The following is a 6,084-nucleotide window of genomic DNA, read 5'->3' as shown; positions in this document are numbered from 1 at the left end:
AGAATCTCTCCCACTCAACTCCGACAGTGCCTGTCAATCCAGCCTTAGAACTCGTGCCTCGGGGACAGCATTGCTCTCTATCCTCTCCTATTTTTATTTATTTCCACATTTTTATTTGCATTATAATTGTATATTTTGATGGAAATTGTTACATATTTGTGCATGCATGCAATAGAACAACATAATTTGGCCAATATCACTCTCCAGCATATTCTCTCCAATTTTAAAATATAAATCCTATTGGGAGGCAGAAGAGACCCAGGCCAGGGAGGTTCTGGTGCCTGCAGAGAATAGGGTCTGGTGTATACCATAGGTCCAGAAGGCAAATTCTGCCATCAAATGCAGTGATGCTATGGTCCTGAAATAATCAGTGACGATGATCCTGGGCACCCTTCCCAGAGCACCTTGTACTCTTTCCAAACAATTGCATGTCATATTTCATACCCAGCAGATACCCAAAAAATGGTAGTTATTCTAATTAGTAGGAGGAAGAGGGAAACCCTAAGACATGTAGTCGAACTAGAATCATCATCCCACTTTACAGCCAGGAAACTGAGGCCCAGAGAAATAGCTCAAAGCTGACGATGGGTCAGGGCAAAACCAGATCGGTTCTGGATGGAGACACAGTCTCCTTCAGAGAAGTCATGATGGAGAACAGGAGATGGGACAGGAGCCGAGAGGAAAACCCCAGCGCCTGGGAATCTTCAGGGGGCTGTGCCCAAGAACAGGGTTCCCACAGCGGCAGGTGGGCATCGAGCAGGCCAGGCCGGACAGGGCTGGCACCAACTCTAGCAGGGTGGAGGTGCCAGCTCTCACCCGCCAGCCGGCCTGCCAGCTGGGGAAGCTTAATTAGAATTCCTCAGCCCTCCAACCCATTTCCTTCCTGGCGAACAGGACAGCTAAAGGCCCCTGTCGCCTGCTGCCAGGGTGAGGTGGGCCGTGCTGGCAGCTTCAGGCCAGGTTGGGGGTGGGGTGACCCCTAACAAGCCCAGGAAGCGTGCATTTCCCCCTGCCTTGGAGTAGGGAGCAGTCCCCAGTGTGACCCGAAATTTCCCCAAGTCAGAGACCATCTGCCTGTCTGTCTATCCGTCCCCCAGGGCCCCAGGGGCTGGTGAGTGTGGATAGACAGACACAGGCTGTGGGAAGCGTCAGTGATTAATGGGTGATGAAAACCAGACTCCGGCAGGATGGGGGTGGGAACAGAGAGGCAGAGAGAGGCTGTCTGTTTTCTGCTTGGCTCAGCTTTGAGCCCAGAGCCCAGGGGAGGAGGGGGAGGCAGCTGAGGGCAGCGCTGGCCCTGGCCTCAAAGTCACAGCCAAGACAGAGAGCCCCACTTCATGGACGCCCAGCAGCACTTCCTTCACCTCTACCCTGGAGGGGAGCCCCGGAGAAGATGCAGCTCTGCTCCCAACATCCCAGGGACTTGCAGTTGTCCCTTAAACACCCTCCTTCCCAGAATCCTTCCCCCACCCTGCACAGGTAACAGAGAAAAAATGCAGCCATGATCACCCCAGGCCTTCATCTCTGTCACATTGGGCCAACAGTCCTGGACCTAGACCCAAAGCGCCTATCGACCTTCGTCTCTCCAGCACAAGAAAATTCCGTGGCCTACACACAACCCCAAACTCTGTCGCCAGGCTTTGCCTAGCCCCACATAAACTTCACCTTGGGAATTCTGAAAAGTTTAAATGGAGCAGATTTTTCCTCCAAAGGGTCTTTGACAGGAAAAGGCTGCATGTGAGAACATTTAGATTAAACCTGCCAAACTGCAGACAGACGGTCAAGAGGGATCCAGGCAGGAGCCAAGCCCGCACAGTGCTGCCCAGAGTCCTCCAGACAGACACCTGGAGGGACCTGGATGACCTGGGAAGAGACACCAGCGCTGGCCTGTCTGCCTGGGGTTCCGCCAGTCAGCCCAGGAGTGACCCTCTCTCATGGATGCTGAGCTACAAGATTCTTCCAGAGGGTTCTCCCCATACCCACCCCCCGGGGCCCTGGGATCTAGCCAGAGGGGCTGGTAAGAAGGAGCCAGGCTACAGATAAAGGAAGTTGCTTTGGGAAGAAGAGCACGAAAGCAAAGTTTGCTGACTGAAGACTTTCACTGCCGCTGACCGGGCCTCCCTGTCATGAGAATGAAAATTATTTTCTGCTTGTCAAAAAATATTTCCAGGGTAGATCCTGTGTTGTAAGTCAGACAGATAAGGACAGCAATTTCGATTGCCTCCTTCTTGCCTGCGTAGCGGGTGCACATTTGCAGCCCTGTACAGCTTAGATGCTATCTGCAGAGACTGAGCCTTGGGAAGGTTGCCCCCACCCCCACAACATCTCTCCTCCAGGTAAGTGACAGAGCTGAGGTCCTGGGTCTGGCAACACAAACTCTCCTGCTCGCTGAAGCCCTACCCTCCCAGAGACTGGAGAGAGAGAGAGAACTAGTCACCATCTGGGAAGAATTAGAGATTTTTATAAAAAGCCTGATGTGGGAATGAGAAAACCTTCATTTGGGGCTTTGTAATCAGTGAAGCAGAAACATAACCTTCCTCCTTGCAGACATTTCTGGACTCCCCGGAGATACCTGACTATGTACCCAACAAATTGCTGAGGAATCAAGTGTACGGCTTTAAACCTCCCCATCCCCACTAGCCAGAGAATGCTGTGTGCTGCGGCTGGGCGGGGGGCCAGGGGGGTGAACTTTACTGCTTCTTGGATCCCAGTTCCGGTCCCTTGCCTTAACAGAGCCCAGACTTGTCATTGGAGAGGAAGGGGGAGGCTGAGGTCACTGCCCTTCTCTTGTTTCTGCTCAGAGTGCTGCTCTTCCCCAGGGAGGTGGCAGGGCTCGGGCAGCTTTGCACCCTGCTGGCTGTGGGGTGGGAGCAGCTGAGGGGGATCTTAAAAAGGGAAGTGGGAGAGGCAGACCCCCCCCCCACTGGGTGAGGGGGAAGACAAGACACCCTTGGCCAAAGCCAAGCATCTAGACTTCATTTGTGGCTGTTCGGGTAGAAGTGATACAAAGAGCCCTAAAACCAGCGGGGTCTGGCCTGAGTCCCAGCTGGATATCTGCAGACAGGGACAGACACCTCACCTCTCGGATTCCAACCTGCACAGAGAGGGTCACTGGACTTTCCCACAGTCCTTCTCGGGTGCAGTGATAAAGCAGGAATATATTCATTTTCTACTATTGCTGAACAAATTGTCACAAAGTTATCTGCTTAAACCAACACCCGTTGATTATTTCACAGCTTTACAGGTCAGAAGTTCAGGTGGGCTCAGCTGGGTTCCCACTGAGGAGGGTCTCATAAGGCCAAAAATCAAGAAGTGAACATCTAGAAGCTCTGGGAGAGAATCTACTCCCAAGCACACTCAGGTTATAGCAGAATTCCTCTCTCTCAGATCCTCTTCATATGGTCCCTCCATCTTCAAGTACCATCTTCAAGGTACCTTGAGTCCCCCCACACACACATGTTTGAAACCAATGACTTCTTGTCATGCATGTCATGCCACCAGCCAGAGAAAACCCTCTGTCTCTATGAGGCTTCTGGGACGAATTTCAGGCCACCTACCAGGCAATCTCTCTCTTGATAAGCTCACTCACCTAATTCATAGTCTGTTAATTGTGTCTTTGAAATCCCTTTGGCCACATAATGGTACAGAGTCATGGGCTTGCCGCCTCATTCTATTCAAGGATCAGAATGTGGAATCTTAGGAGCCACAGTAAAACTTCTGCCTGCTACTGAGAACAAAACCACTTGTCATCTTTAAAGTGCTGGATTTGGGTGCTTTTTTTGGAGTGGGGGGGGGATACTGGGGATTGAACTCAGGGGCACTCGACCACTGAGCCACATCCCCAGCCCTATTTCGTATTTTATTTAGAGACAGGGTCTCATTGAGTTGCTTAGTGACTTGCCATTGCTGAGGCTGACTTTGAACTCATGATCCTCCCGCCTCAGCCTCCCCAGCCACCAGGATTACAGGCGAGCACTACCCTCCAGGCTGTGTTTGGATTCTTATCATGGACTTTCCTCCTCTTGCCCCAGTTGCTCAGAGGAGAGGGTGGCACTGAGTTGGGTGGCTTTCACCCCTGACTCCTTTGTCTCCCCCTCTTCTCTCGTCTGCCCCTGGACTTTTCATCACCTGAGAAGGCAGCCCTGCCTCAGGACCCCTGGGACTTTGCTCCTGTCCATTATGTCTCCCTTTCAGAGCTTCAGCCACCTCATCTCACCCAGGTTCTTGCCTGGGCCCTGACCCTCCTCTGTACTGTTGTACTGTGCCATCTACGTGCCCTGTGCCACCAGCAACACTCTCCTGCTCCCTTCCTGACCACTGGAGTCACCTCTACCAGCTCCCACTGCCTTAACCTGCTCTCTGTCCCCTTACCCCAGTGAGCACCTGACAAGCCACATTTCCCAGGCCTATGGTGACAGAGCAGATGGAGTCTGCCTGGTCCCCTGCTGTGTTCCCAACACCCAGCCTCGTGCCAGGACTGTAGCAGGCACTCTAACAAACATTTGGTGTGGTTTCTCTAAGTTCATGTATCTGTGTGGTCCATTTGCTGAAGTGCCCCAACTTGAGCGTATGTCACCGTGGCCCTTTCATCATGTGAAGCCCCAGGTCCCTCTCTGCCTCAGCCAGAGGACAGTGACCAAAGGGAGCCTGGGTAAGTGGGTCCATGGGGAGGAAATGCTGCCACTGGCTCTACTCTGACCTACACCACATATCACACACACACACACACACACACACCAGACACTCTGTGTTCCCTAGGTTGTGGCCGGGGTGGGCAAGAGCCGCCACCCCACATGCTCTCCATACCTGGCCTCACTCAGCTGATCTCCAGGGGTTTACTTGTGCTGGCCTTGATCTTTATTCATTCCATCCCTGAATTTAGGCCTGTGTTCTCTTCCCCCAGGGATCCACCCACTTCCTCTTGGGAGCCCAGCCGAGGACAGTGTGGTTTGAAGAACATCCTAATCCCAGCCCCAAAGCTCTGAAAGAAAAAATGACTAAAAACTCTGGAATGTGGAGCCTGCTGCTTCCTGCGAAGCACTTTGAATGAAACACGTAACCAACAGCTGCAGTTCAGAGAATGGAAACTCTGAAGGACGTCATGGCTCCGGGACCCAAAGAGCGGGGTTGTGAGCAGATCAAGGTCTTGATTTCTGCCCAGCCCAGACTCTCTGTGCCCGTCCCTCCTGCTCTTCTTCCAGGAACCAGGCCCATCCTGCTAAGGATATCCTTCTGTTGCTCCCTCATTTCAAACACGCCACGACCCCCAGCAGCCTTGGGTCTTTGAGTGTGGTGGGTTAGATCCCACACGCATTCACCAGTGCCCAGTGCCCAGTGCCCACCGCCCTGCCCCTCTGCCCTCTCAGGAGCAGAGGGTGAACATGGCGCCCATGCTGGGACTCAGCCCAGACCATGCCTGATGATGAAAGGCGGCTCATGCAAGCAGACAGATATGGTTACCCAGGCCGGGCACCAGGGCACACACCTGTAATCCCAACAGTTTAGGGGGCTGAGGCAGGAGGATCCCAAGTCCAAGTCCAGCCTCAGCAACTTAGTGAGGCTCTAAGCAACTTAGTGAGGTCTTGTCTAAAAAATAAAAAGAGTTGAGGGTGTGTGTGTCTCAGTGGTTAAGTGCCTTGGGTTCAATCCCCGTTACAAAAAAAAAAAAAAAAAAGGTGCTGTTACTTAGTTACTCTGGCTGCTCTAGGGGTGTGGGGAACAGAGGGCCTGAATTCCTAAAGATCACTCCTGAGTGAAGGGAGCACACACTACCATGTTTTCAACTTTTTTAGGGAAGTAATATACACAGTGACGCACACTGATCTTGATGATTTGGCTTCATAAACTTTTCTGTACCTATGTCTCACCTTCAAATACTCCAGAAGGTTCCCTGGCGCCCCTTCCCAGGCATTATCCATCCCCCTTGAGGCAACCACCCTTATGAATTTCTCTCACCATCAGTTAATTTTGCCTGTTTTTGAATTTCATTTTCATGGAACCACAAATAGTCCATATCCTTGTGATCTACTAACTCTGCTCCCTATCACTTCTAGGAATTCTGTCCCCGTCGCAGCACACTAACAG

At 52.2% G+C, this 6,084-nt stretch overlaps 1 long non-coding RNA gene across 1 annotated transcript; it reads left to right on the top strand.

The window, feature by feature from the left end:
* The first annotated feature begins 1,334 nt into the window (after positions 1–1,334).
* Positions 1,335–5,620, top strand: LOC131423393 (uncharacterized). The gene is made up of 2 exons (XR_009224881.1): positions 1,335–2,336; positions 4,904–5,620. It is a non-coding gene; the product is annotated as an uncharacterized LOC131423393 (long non-coding RNA).
* Positions 5,621–6,084: the final 464 nt, after the last annotated feature.

Source organism: Marmota monax, unplaced genomic scaffold (genome assembly GCF_021218885.2).
Source record: "Marmota monax isolate L192 unplaced genomic scaffold, Marmota_monax_Labrador192_F-V1.1 WCK01_AAM20220418_F8-fsc00015, whole genome shotgun sequence".
Classification (NCBI taxonomy): Eukaryota; Metazoa; Chordata; class Mammalia; order Rodentia; family Sciuridae; genus Marmota; species Marmota monax.
Note: the sequence above shows the minus strand (reverse complement) of the source record. Positions and strands in the feature narration are given on the sequence as shown.